This window comes from Schistocerca serialis, chromosome 8, assembly GCF_023864345.2.
Source record: "Schistocerca serialis cubense isolate TAMUIC-IGC-003099 chromosome 8, iqSchSeri2.2, whole genome shotgun sequence".
Lineage (NCBI taxonomy): Eukaryota > Metazoa > Arthropoda > Insecta > Orthoptera > Acrididae > Schistocerca > Schistocerca serialis.
In genome coordinates, this window is record NC_064645.1 from 122,997,996 (window position 1) to 123,011,825 (window position 13,830).

The following is a 13,830-nucleotide window of genomic DNA, read 5'->3' on the forward strand; positions in this document are numbered from 1 at the left end:
GTTTCTTTACTTGAAATCTGAGTTAATAGCGACTATATTCGATCATGTTTTTTCATCTACGCTTGGGACTAGCCCATGAACTGAAATATGAACGCAACTATGAACATTGAAGAAATAGTTGTTAGATAATGATATTCACGTTGGAGGCCCCATTGAGAGTGAAGGCATTAATCAACTGATTGTGTAAGTGGCCACATTGAACAAACAAAAAATTTATGTAACACTATCAGCAGATCACCTTAATTAATAGCCAAAGATTTTCGGAATAATATTCAATATTAATCAGGTTGTTTATATGGAAAATTCATTATAGCAGTAACGAATGAACTATTTTAGGACTTTGCTTTAAAACTTAAGAAGAAGAAATCATCGTGAACAGTTAGCTGCTCCCGTTGGTCGAGATCCAATGACTGTTAGCAGAATATGGAATCGGTGGCTTCAGGAGGGTAATATAGAACGCCGTTCTGGATCCCAACGACCTCGTATCACTAGCAGTAGAGATGACAGGCATCTTATCCTTGAGCGCTGTTGAATATAATTGCAATTACAAACTGTTTGACGTGAGAATCCATCTTGCCTGTTGAACGATGTATTGGCACCTCCTCTCCTTCGTCAGTAGAGCCTGTGATTCCGAACGCTCCCCACTTTCTTGAAACAACGCTGTGAGCAGTAAGTAGCAAATCCTTCGTCACAATTCGTCCTAAGATTGTTCCTATGATGAAGTCATCCAGATCGTCTCTGGGTACATGTTGTAAGAAAGAATTAACACACTACCGTGCCTGCTCGGTGACGGACACGAACTCTTGAATTTTCGCGTTCCACCGAGTGCTTCGTGTTGCGGGGTCAGTCTCGTATGGCGCTGTAGTCACACTGACCTCGCGTCATGTGACGTCCAGAATTTTGTGCACAACTGGGAGAGCTCTGGCAGTATGGTTCCACCCCGTCATCCATTTCCACCAAGTAGATGCTTTGGTACTTTACCTAACTCATGGCTACGTTTTGCAGAGCACTGTCTCTTAGTGTGCAATGCAGTCAATCAATGTACCTTACGATACCAACATGATCTGTGTCCGATCCCTGCCATGATGATTAGGTCATAAGTCTGAGAACCTTCCATATCTGTTTCTGATCGGAGCTGCAATTCTGTCGTCTCCTAAACTGTTTTCTCTTACTGACCTTGAAGTTTGCCTAAGTTGGAATGTTTTCAGGGTTGAAGAATCACGATGTTCAAATGTACGGTTGCTCACGTTGAAAATTTACATGAACTTTTGTAGTGTGGTGCATACTGTGGCGGAAAAGAAGGAGTTGTGTGGCGTAAACGGAAGTTGGTAGACGTGTTTCTTCCTATAAAAGACAATATCTCTCCAAATTGCTCTCCAAATTGCTCGCAAGGCGCATAAGCGTAGCTGACTAGCGTCACTATGGGAATGCAACCCAGGTTTGCTTTAAATACACACTGTAACGATCGTGAGAGCTAGTTACCTTTGAGATTTGAGGTGGAGAACTAATATCAGTCAAGAATGTCTTTAATGCGACAAACACTCCACTATCAGCACCTCACTGAGTTTGAACGAGGTCGTGTAATAGAGCTTCCTTCTGCGATATGCCCATTGATGAAAGAATTGATAGGAATGTAGCCATTGTACGTTACTGCTACCAGCAGTTGTCACGAGAGTGTTGTTTGTCGTTGTAGTCTACAGTACCGAGACTGGTTTGATGCAGCTCTCCATGCTACTCTATCCTGTGCAAGCTTCTTAATCTCCCAGTACCTAGTGCAACCTACATCCTTTTGAATCTCCTTAGTGTATACATCTCTTCGTCTCCCTCTACGATTTTTACCCTCCACGCGGCCCTCCAGTACTAAATTGGTGATCCCTTAATGCATCAAAACATGTCCTACCAACCGATCCCTTCTTCTAGTCAAGTTGTGCGACAAACTCCTCTTCTCCCCAATTCTATTCGGTACCTCCTCATTAGTTATGTGATCTACCCATCTAATCTTCAGCATTCTTCTATAGCACCACATTTCGAAAGCTTCTATTCTCTGCTTGTCCCAACTATTTATCATCCATGTTTCACTTCCATACATGGCTACACTCCATACAAATACTTTCAGAAGCGACTTCCTGACCCTTAAATATATACTCGATGTTAACAAATTTCTCTTCTTCAGAAACGCTTTCCTTGCCATTGCCAGTCTACATTTTATATCCTCTCTACTTCGACCACCATCAGTTATTTTGCTCCCCAAATAACAAAACTCCTTTACTACTTTTAGTGTCTCATTTCTTAATCTAATTTCCTCAGCATCGCCCGACTTAATTCGACTACATTCCATCATCCTCGTTTTGCTTTTGTTAACTTTCATCTTATATCCTCGTTCCAACACACTGTCCATTCTGTTCAACTGCTCTTCCAAGTCCTTTGCTGTCTCTGACAGAATTACAATGTCATCGGTAAACCTCAAAGTTTTATTTCTTCTCCATGGATTTTAATACCTACTCAGAATTTTTCTTTTGTTCCCTTTACTGCTTACTCAATATACAGATTGAATAACATCGGGGATAGGCTACAATGCTGTCTCACTCCCTTCCCAACCACTGCTTCCCTTTCATGCTTTCCCTTTCATGCCCATGCCTGCCATCTGGATTCTGTACAAATTGTAAAGAGCCTTTCACTCCTTGCATTTTACCCCTGCCACCTTCAGAGTTTGAAAGAGAGTATTCCAGTCAAGTCACGAGAATATGCGGTGGCAAGAAGAGTGGGCTCCAGGCGGCTAATTGGCACTACCGAGAGAGAAGATCATCGTGTTCGGTGTATGCTGTAACGCATTGTACTGCATCTGCAGTACCATTTTGAGCAGCAGTTGGCGCCGCAGCGACACAGCGAACTGCTACAAATCGGTTATTCCTAGGTCAGCTTCGAGCCATACACACGGTAGGGTGCCCTCCACTGTCCCCAAACCGGCGCCGTTTGCCACTTCTGTGGTGTCAAACGACAGCTAATTGGAGAGCAAGGTGAAGGTCTGTGGTGTTTTCTGATAAGAGCTCTTTCTACTTGGATGACAGAGCTGGCCATCATTTTGTTAGAAGAAGGTCTGTTGCGGTCCTGCAACAACCCGCTTGCCTGCTAGACACACTAGACCTACACCTGATCTGGGGTCCGATTTATTATAACAGCAGGGCTACACTCGTGGTTATTCCACGCAACCTGACTGCAGATTTGTCCGCCAGTCTGGTTGCTCTGCCATTCATTAAATGTTTTTCAACAGGATATCGCTCATCCTCATACCGCTCTTGTAACCCAACATGCTCTACATAGAGTCGACATGTTATCTTGGCCTGCTCGATCACCAGATGTGTCACAACCGAGCACATATGGACCATCAAAGGACTACAACTGCAACGTCATTCGCAAACGACATTAAGTGTATATACAATGACCGACCAGGCGCAATAGGCATAGAATTTCGTCCCATAGTCTGTCGGTTACACCTGTAATTAATATACACTACTGTCATTAAAAGTGCTACACCAATGCAGATTATAAACGGGTATTAATTGGACAAATATATTATACTAGAACTGACATGTGATTACATTTTCACGCAATTTGGGTGCATAGATCCTGAGAAATCAGTACCCAGAACAACCACCTCTGGCCGTAATAATGCCCTTGATACTCCTGGGCATAGAGCCAAAAAGAGCTCGGATGGCGTGTACAGGTACAGCTGCCCATGCAGCTTCAACACGATACCACAGTTCAAGAGTAGTGACTGTCGTATTGTGACGAGCCAGTTGCTCGGCCATCATTGACCAGACGTTTTCAATTGGTAACAGATCAGGAGAATGTGCTGGTCAGGGCAGCAGTCGAACACTTTCTGTATCTAGAACGGCCCGTACCGGAGCTGCAACATGCGCTCGTGCATTTTCCTACTGAAATGTAGGGTTTCACAGGGATCGAATGAACGGTAGAGTCACGGGTCGTAACACATCTGAAATGTAACGTCCACTGTTCAAAGTGCCGTCAATGCGAACAAGAGGTGACCGAGAAGTGTAACCTATGAAACCTCATACCATCACGCCGGGTGATACGCCGGTATGGGGATGACGAATACACGCTTCCAATGTGCGTTCACCGTGATGTCCCCAAAAACGGATGCGACCATCATGATGCTGTAAATAGAACCTGGATTCATCCGAAAAAAGGACGTTTTGCCATTCGTGCACACAGGTTCGTCGTTGAGTACACCATCGCAGGCGTTCCTGTCTGTGATGCAGCGTCAAGGGTAACCGCAGCCATGGTCTCCGAGCTGATAGTCCATGCTGCTGCAAACGTCGCCGAACTGTTCGTGCAAATTGTTGTAGTCTTGCAAACGTCCCCATCTGTTGACTCAGAGATCGAGACGTGGCTGCACGATCCGTTACAGCCATGCGGATAAGATTACTGTCATCTCGACTGCTAGTTGGGATCCTGCACGGCGTTCCGTATTACACTCCTGAACCCACCGATTCCATATTCTGCTAACAGTCCTTGGGACTCGACAAACGCGAGCAGCAATGTCGCGATACGATAAACCGCAATCGCGATAGGCTACAATCCGACCTTTATCAAAGTCGGAAACGTGATGGTACGCATTTCTCCTCCTTATACGAGGCATCACAATAACGTACATGACCACTCAACGCCGGTCAACTGCTGTTTGTGTATGAGGAATCGGTTGGAAACTTTCCTCATGTCAGCAAGTTGTAGGTGTCGCCACCGGCGCCAACGTTGTGTGAATGCTCTAAAAAGCTCATCTTTTGCATATGACAGCATCTTGTTATTGTCGGTTAAATTTCGCGTCTGTAGCACGTCATCTTCGTGACGTAGCCATTTTAATGGCCAGTAGTGTATCATAATTTCACATTCAGTGGCTTACCTCGCGCTTATATTAACCTGTGATCTTGCAATGTTAATCACTTAAGTGTATCACCTAGATAAATATATTTCTGAAATTTCATTCCTCTACGTTAATTATTCTTGGTGTCACAATTTTTTCCGTCAGTGTATTAATATGTCGCTTTGAGTAATGACCATCACGGCGTTCCGCGTTGACAGTTACGCCGTAGTTGCAAATATTGTCTCTCCCTACAATCCGTGATAAATATTGCATCGCTCGACTCGCTGGTAATCTCTCTGCGCGCCTGTGTTAGAGAGCAGCCAGACCGTTCCAGCGGCTAATTAAAGCAGTAGCATTCACCCTTTGCTGTGTCCCGGGCTCTTGACTATTCATGACGCAACGTGTGTCCGCCAAGGGGATAAATGTTATACCAGAGCAACGGCGGTACCCCTGCGCAGCTCATCCGTATGTTGCAGCCGTCGCAGAGATTCCACTGATTAATGAGAACAATAGAAGTGTCTCGAACTACCCTAAACAGTAGGAAAATACCTAACAATACAGCTATGCTGTTTCAATTAAAATATGCAGATATGTTGATTTGTTTTGTTCAATAAAATTTAATTCTGAAATCTGTGCCAGTAGTGGTGGGATTCAAATATTCGACGTCGCTGTGACGTGTTTGACGTTTTACGGCCATCACGTTAGTCGACATGGCTCGCGGAGTGTAATTAGATTGTTGCAATACCGTGTGAGGTAGAGCACCTCTAGCGTACAAAATGTTGTCGGGCAGAGCATCATTAGTAGTGGTACCAATAAGATGCATGTCTTGAACATTCATTCTTTTGTTGATACTAAATACATGAAAAATCAACATTATTTCATATGAGTACAAAGAAACTGCGATTACCCACAAGCAAACAAAAAATACATCCCTACATGAAAACGATTTTTCGTGTAAAAGGTGATGGGCAGTCCTATGTAAGAGGAAAAGAATGACGAAAGATATCTACGAAGACTGGTTTCACACATAAGGCTCCTGATTCTACAACTGCCAAATCTGCTGAAGTTTAGACCGTAAAACGCAGCTGCGACGGGAACCGTCAATGAATTGTCGTAAATTTATGTTCAGTGTGGGGGAATATTTCGCAACCTCATAGAGATCGTCCATAATTAACCGGTTTTTCTCTATCTGACTAACAATATGCATCGCTTTGAGAATTTCAATGATTTAAGTGGTTATTCTCGCTGCTGACGTTACAAAGCGTATGGGATACGTAAACAGTATTGTTAAGATACGCATCGTGCTACAGGAGATGTCTCTATAATTTGATACGAACGCAACTTTTACCGAGGGCTACAGAAATAACTTCCTTGTCTGTGATAATAATTCATTACTCTGTCATAGAACGTAATACCTTTTGAGGATCCCTGTATAGCCTTTACATCGTCATTCAATGTTTCTAACGTCTTGTAATGATTTTCAATTACATTCCCGTATGTATCAACGTACTATGGCTTCCTGTAAGTTCCTCAGTAATTTCCAGGTATCCTTCTGCTCTGAATCAATCGTCTATATAAAATCTGATTCTTAAGATGCTAAGCGTGATAGTAAAATCTTAGTGTCTTCAGTATCGTTCTTTAATGTACAGTGCGCAACACAATTTAAAAAAATCACTTTTTTTGAGACTCGGTAACTGTCTCCCATTGAAAATTGGCTCAAAGCTGCCTACAACATTCCTCTGTAATGGTGCTAAAGCGTGGCGCGCTGCGACGTCACCTTCGCGTATGGCGACGCTTCCAGCAGCAAGGTACCGACATAGTGCCGAAAAATGGCCAGAGCTCACACGTTCACTTGAAGTGTGAGGTGGATTACTGATGTCACATAGGCACCAAATTTCACAACAGTTGTGCCAACGCCATCGGGCACACATCAAGTGATGAGAAGGTCATCACATTCCCACTGCCCCACATTTCACCCATTCTTTTGACACCTCCGAGAAGAAGGTCTGAATTGCAACACTCAGGAATAAATTCACTCTGTTTTCCTATGGGTGGCCGAGGAAAACATAGCAGACACAGCTCTGTTGAGAATCGACATGTGAAGGTAGGAATAGGCCGTCAGTGTAAGAACCCTTCCAATGAGGCGTCGATTCCCATACCTACGCGTTCGAAAACGACAGTCTGCCGTGCGATCAGCAACAGGATGGCGTTGTTGTGAACGTTACACACTGCTGACACCCTCTCTACGAATCAACCCTTCTGTAACGACATAGTGGGGCTGCAATCCCACTGAAGATGACCTGACACCTTTTCAGTGTTGCAAAAACGCAATTTTTGCTACGGTAAACAGGGTGCAACCAGTACGAACCATTCAGAATCATTCGTCTAAATCTGAACGTGATCAGAAGCAGCAAAGAGCGTTCGTGCTGTCTCAGCCCCCTGTCTTCTGACCCTCTCTTGGTTTCATCACGATAGAGTGAAACATTGACACACGCGTAAATAAAACATCCGAGGGTCTCTCTATGACCCTCCATTCTGCAACACTCTCAGCTGAACCGAAACTTCGACGCCCTTTCACTAGAGAGACGCTCCACTGCTGTTGTAACGCCTGAGAGCAGGCAACCCCTTCGTCACGCCTTAGATTCGGAAAGGCTGCTCTCACGCGCCAGAACACTAGCGGAGTTCAAATCAGGTTAAGTCTCTTTACAGGAACATTTTTAAAGTGTGCAACAAAGGTGCAGAGGTGGCACCAAGAGTGCTCCCAATCTGGGGATCTTAGAGCCCTCCTTTGTCGTTTTATTCACAGATGCGTCAATGTTTCAACCCACGGCTGCCGTCATCTGTCATTACGCCACAGCAGGGCTAGGAGAAGGAGGGGTGCAAATGTATAAAAACACTTTGCTGCTTCGGATCACGTTCAGTAATCGTCGAATGATTTTGAACGTTCCCTATTGGTTCCAACCTGTATACCAGAGCTAAAACTGTGCTCGTACTACACACCAAAATTGGCAATGGCTTTGCCACAGTGGGTACACTGGTTCCCGTCAGATCACCAATGTTAAGCGCTGTGTGGCGTCGCCGGCACATGGATGGATGACCATCCTGGCTGCCATGAGCTGTTGCCCTTTTTTGGGGTTCACTCAGCCTCGCGATGTCAATTGAGGAGCTCCTCGAAAGAATAGTAGTGGCGCCGGTCAACCAAAACCACCATAACGACCAGGAGAGCAGTATGCCGACCACACGCCCGTCCTATTCTGACACGGCGGTCGGAGGGTCCCGATGGGCCACTTGTGGCCTGAAGACAGGGTGCTACACACCAAAATGATCAGATAAAATTCAATATGATTGCAGCTCCACTACAGAAGGAATTAATCATCTGATGAGTGTCAGCAGTGTAGAAATCTGTTAAGACGTCTTTCTGTTGCTCATGTGACTGCGAACTGTCGTTCCTGTCGGCGAAATACGAGGTACTCAAGGCTCCAAGGGAAGGGTTAGTCTCATTTACTCTAGGCCCTTTACGCCGCACGCTAAATCCATTTAGTGTCGATTCTGAGCGGCTGAGTCTCTGAAGTGTTTTCCCTGCCCACCCATAAGAAACCACATGATGTCCTGGGCGTCGCCGTTCTGACCTCCTTCACGGACGCGTCAAATGATGGGGTGGACTGTGGGGGAGACGGGGTGCGACGAACTTCCAATAGTGTGACACATCTACAATGGCGTTGCGCACATTGGTGAAATTTGGTGTCAATGCGATATCATTAATTCATCTTACACCTGATATGAAACTTCTGAGCTCTGACCTTTCTCGCATGTGCCGAGATATTGCTAGCGGAAGCGTCGTCAAGCCCGAGAATGCCGCTTTAGGGCGCGACGGTTTTGCAGCATTTGAGAGTAAGGTTTCAGGCACCTCTGAGACAAATTTCAAATTTATGCGTCGCAATGGGAGACAGTTACGGAATTTCGAAACAGTGATCCTTTAATGGCGTTGTGCAGTGTAGTTTTCAGAAATGAAACGATCACAAATATTAAGAAATCTTTGGCAATGTTCGTGATGTGATACTGATCCAGTGAGAGAAAATTTGTACGCTTCGAGCAATATAGGTAAATTGTAAAAAGCAAGTCACTCAATAGGTAGAGTGCGAATTTCAACACAAAAACTTTAGTGCGTTTTTAACTGTCACAGTATCACAATAAAAGTGGCTTAGCGTATTGTTGGCAAAAGTGCTACAATAAATGTCTTAAAATAGGATTTTTCGCTACCTTCTGTACATACACTAGCTGTCTAAATGAAACTTCGGGAAATAATAACAGCAATGAGACAAGCTCCGCCCAGTTTGAGACTTTCGTATTAAAATGAATGTAATTCATAACATCCATATTTTGGCATCTACTGTTCCTGCAAAGCAGTCTGAAAGACGCTGAACTATAGTTTTCTTAGTTTTGCCTTGTCATCTTTTCTGGTTTTTAGCAATTCTCGAATTTTGGAAACAGCAGGAAATAATTAACATATTTTGTAAAAAATCGGGAATATTATGGGTATGGGTGCTTTTTTCAAACTTTAAATTTACCTTTGAGCACGAATATTGTATATCGCAAATAAGGAATGAGGTATTGTTTTTATTCTACTTAAATAATGTATATATTAACAAAAATGCAGATGCACTGTCGATAAAGAAAAGAAGTCTGACCTACTTGCATTAGAGAAAACGTAAAGTAGTGCATTACACGTATAATATTTCAAACGTGTACATTTGGTTATAAACTTCGAAAACTTTTAAAACGTGAATCTCGATGGACCAATGCAGTTGGTTCGAACGCTAGATGTTTCACAATGACAGTACCACTCTGGTTCGTGCAAAGGTGTTTCATTTTGTAATAGGAGTCGGTGACAGACAATGACATTAGGAGCAGGAACGATAAAATTTAAGATTCCTTCGACAATGAGGTCATCACAAAGGAGGACAAACTCTGAAAAGGGAAGGTTGGGAACGAAATCGTTCGTATTCATTTCATATGGACCAGAAAGGCATTACCCTTATCCGAGCTTAAGAAACCATTAGACAACCTAAATCAGGGTGACCGCACAGAGATCTGAACTTGTATACTTCAGAATATGATCTGCGTTATCTTATTATTGATCGGAGGTATCCACAGCGGGTAAGGTGCTTGTGGTTGTTGTTAGTGTTGTTGTGTGGGTTAAGGGAGCTCAAAGTTAACAGAGGCCAATTGAATGTGCTCTTCACACATTATTCCCACTTGAATTTGTAGAATGAGTAGTTTCTCATTTGTATGCAAGGATATCGTTGATAGAGACATTGCTTAGTAGTGGTGGGTAAGGGAGTTTGGTCTTTAACAGCCTTCCCAGTGCCTACCTTGCTCAGCCGATGTGGTTTGGTCCTGGTGTGAAGAGTTACTAACTTTGTAAAGTATAACGAATTTTTCATCGTCATCGAACGTCATAAGTGTTTAGTCGAATTTGAGAGACACGTAGTTGAGGTATCGCAATGCGGAGTGGATATAAAAAAAAATCTTTTAACAGACATAAGCTTTTCTGTAAAAGAGTAATGTGACACCAGCAAATATAAATGTCACTGTTTGGAAACCACTTATGATTTTTTTCGAGTTACGACCATCTCACAGTCTTTCTGTCCTTAGTTGCATTAAAATTTCATTTTATACGGAATTCTTCACCACTGCACATTTCAGTTTCTTTAGCCTTTATGAAGTCAGGCATTTAGGAAGGCTATATGGTGACACTTGTATACGAAGGTCAAGTACAGCAGCTTTCGAAATGTCACATTACAGAATAATGCTGAACATTAGATGAGTATATTGATTAACTGGTGAATGGAATCGGATAGAAAAGATGGTTATGGCATAATCTGACGAAAAGGATGGATAGGTTGATAACATCCTGAGGAATGAATAGTTAATTTAGTTATGCAAGGGAAGTATCTGGATTAAAACTTATAATAATGCAAGGGAAGTATGTGGATTAAAACTTATAAAAGGCTACCAAAGCTTGACTACAGTATGTAGTATTTCCTGTAGTAATGCAGAGAGAAAAAAATGCTGCACAGGACAGACTATCGCGTAGAGGCACACGCAGGCAACACTTGGAGTGAAGGCAACAACAATAAAATGTTCGCGGTATCATTTTCTGTGAGTGTAAGTTTCGTCAGCATCGAACAGATCAGCGATATCTGGGAACCTCAGTTCTACAGTGCATGTGTGGGAGGAACTAAGGTGGTGAACTGCATTCCGTTGTCTGATATCGTAACACATCTCCGCTCGTCTATTACCGAGAAATTGGTTGCACCACCACAACAGATACTGTACCTTTTCAGTGAATGACTGAGAGATCGTTCAGAAGGTATGCAAAGCTTAGGATAAATCACGTAAGTCTTGTATTCGTTACAAAGGTGATTTCCGGTATTTTTTAAAATGTTTCTATTCGGCCTCGAAACTACTGAATATTCGACATGCGTCTTTTGGACACTGTCTAGTGTCACAATTTATTCCCAAAGCCTTAACTACCTGTTTAAACAAGTCTGCTGGATGTACAGCTAATAAGTACTTACCAATTCATTTTGCTTTAAATTCAATGATAGTGTATAATACAATCTTTAAAAAGGAGTTTAAAATCTGTTTGGAAGTGTCCTGTTTCTTATAAATGAAGAGACTGATAAAAATGTTACTGATGGTCACATATGCACATCTTTCATCGGAGAACTTAACGTTGATTTAGTGTAATTTGTTCCTCAGTGACTTTTTTAGAGATGTCTTCACGAATTATAAATTACAGAATGAATAAGAACTAATCCAAAGTAATTAATAAATATGTCTTTCATTATTTTGCATGATAATGCAAATACAAATTCTAGCAGTAAATTCTAAGTATTACGGATCAAATTTACCTCTGGAATTTTATACAGGAAAAATGGTTCAAATGGCTCTGAGCACTATGGTACTTAACATCGGAGGTCATCAGTCCCCTAGAACTTAGAACTACTTAAAACTAACTAACTTAAGGACATCACACACATCCATGGCCGGGGCAGGATTCCAACCTGAGACCATAGCTGTCGCGCGGTTCCAGACTGAAACGCCTAGAAACACTCGTCCACAGCGGCCGGCTTTATACAGGAGGAAGAGATAGATTACACTGGAGAATGAAGTGGAATGATCAACATAAGGGACATGGCAGTTTTGTTAATGCAGAAATAAGTTGTATCTTTTGGAAGGATAGCTATTTTTTGTGTGGAATGATCCGATAAAAGAGAGTCGAAGTACTGAGAGAGAGAGAGAGAGAGAGAGAGAGAGAGAGAGAGAGAGACAGACAGACAGACAGAATCAGTTTTGGAAGTTAAGCTACGAGCCGCATATGAGTAATGGTGTAAATGTTATGATGAGTTACCGAATTTTTCGAAGAAACATCGAGATCTGTAACTTTTCAATGGAGAAGAGAGTTTGAGGAGAGAAAAGAGGTGAACATGTATTAACTGACACAAAAGATTTTTCAAGATAATCGACATAGAAGATCATCAAGGACGACTTAATGAAGTCAACGGAAGAAGAGAACTGTCCGCAGTTTCGTCGATGAGTGTCGCTGTGTATCTGGAGGGTAACAGCTGTGATTTTTGATCGAAAGGAGGAAAGACTTAATTAACTACACTCAAGTGATAAAAGTAACGGGGTAGGGATGTACACACATACAGAGAGCGGTAGTATCGCGTACAGAATATATAAAATAGCAGGGCATTGACGGAGCTGCCAGTTATACTCAGGTGATTTGTGTGAAAATGTGTCCGACGTGATTATGGCCGCACCACGAGAATCAACAAACTTTGAACGCGGAACGATACTTGAAGCTAGACGCATGGGACATTCTGTTCCAGCAATCGTTAGGGAGTTCAGTATTCCGAGATCCACAGTGTCAAGAGTGTGCCCAGAATTCCAACCTTCTGAGATTGGCGAGAAGCAATGCCTCTCGCCACGCACAACGCAGTGGCCGACATCCTTCACGTAACGACCGAGAGCAGTAGGGTTTGCGTAGAGTTGTCAGTGCTAACAGACAAGCAGCACTGTGCCAAATAGCCGCAAAAATTAATTTGGGACGTAGGACGAACATATCCTTTAGGACAATGCAGAGAAATTTAGCGTTAATGAGCCATGGCAGCAGATTACCGACGCGAATACCTTCGCTAACGGCGCGACATAGTTTTCAACGTCTCTTCGGAGCGTTCACCATATCGGTGTGACAGTAGACGACTGGAAAATCGTGGCCTGGTCAAATGAGTCCCAATTTCAGTTGGTAAAAGCCGACTAAAGGGTTCGAGTTTGGCGTAGACCCCGCCCACTCCACTTTTCCTACCTTCCCTCTCTCCTCATCCCCGAAACAATGTACCCAAGTTGTCGAAAAGGCACTGTGCAAGTTGTTGGTGGCTCCATAAAGGTGTGGGCTGTGTTTACATGGAATGGACTTGGTCCTCTGATCCAACTGAACGGTTCATTGACTGGAAATGGTTGTGTTCAGCCCCTTGTAGAAATCTGCAGCCACTCATGGACTTCTTGTTCGCAAACAACGATGGAACTTTATGGATGACAATGCGCCATGTCACCAGTCCACAACTGATCGCGACTGGTTTGAAGAACATTCTGAAAAATTTGAGGGAATGATAAGGCCATCCAGGTATTCGACATCGGACATTATAAAAATCTTGCAGCTGCTATACTTTCGCAACCTTTACAGAGGCACCACAGCTCAATATTACTGCAAGCGGCTTCCAACGACTTGTGGAGCGCGAGCCGCGTCTTTTTGCGTCACTACGCCGTGTAAAAGAGGTCAGACACGATATTAGGAGGTATGTGACCACTTTCTTCAACTCGGTCTACAGCGGACGGTGGATACAAATGAGGCTGTCTGGCGACTTCTGTGCTAGGAAGAC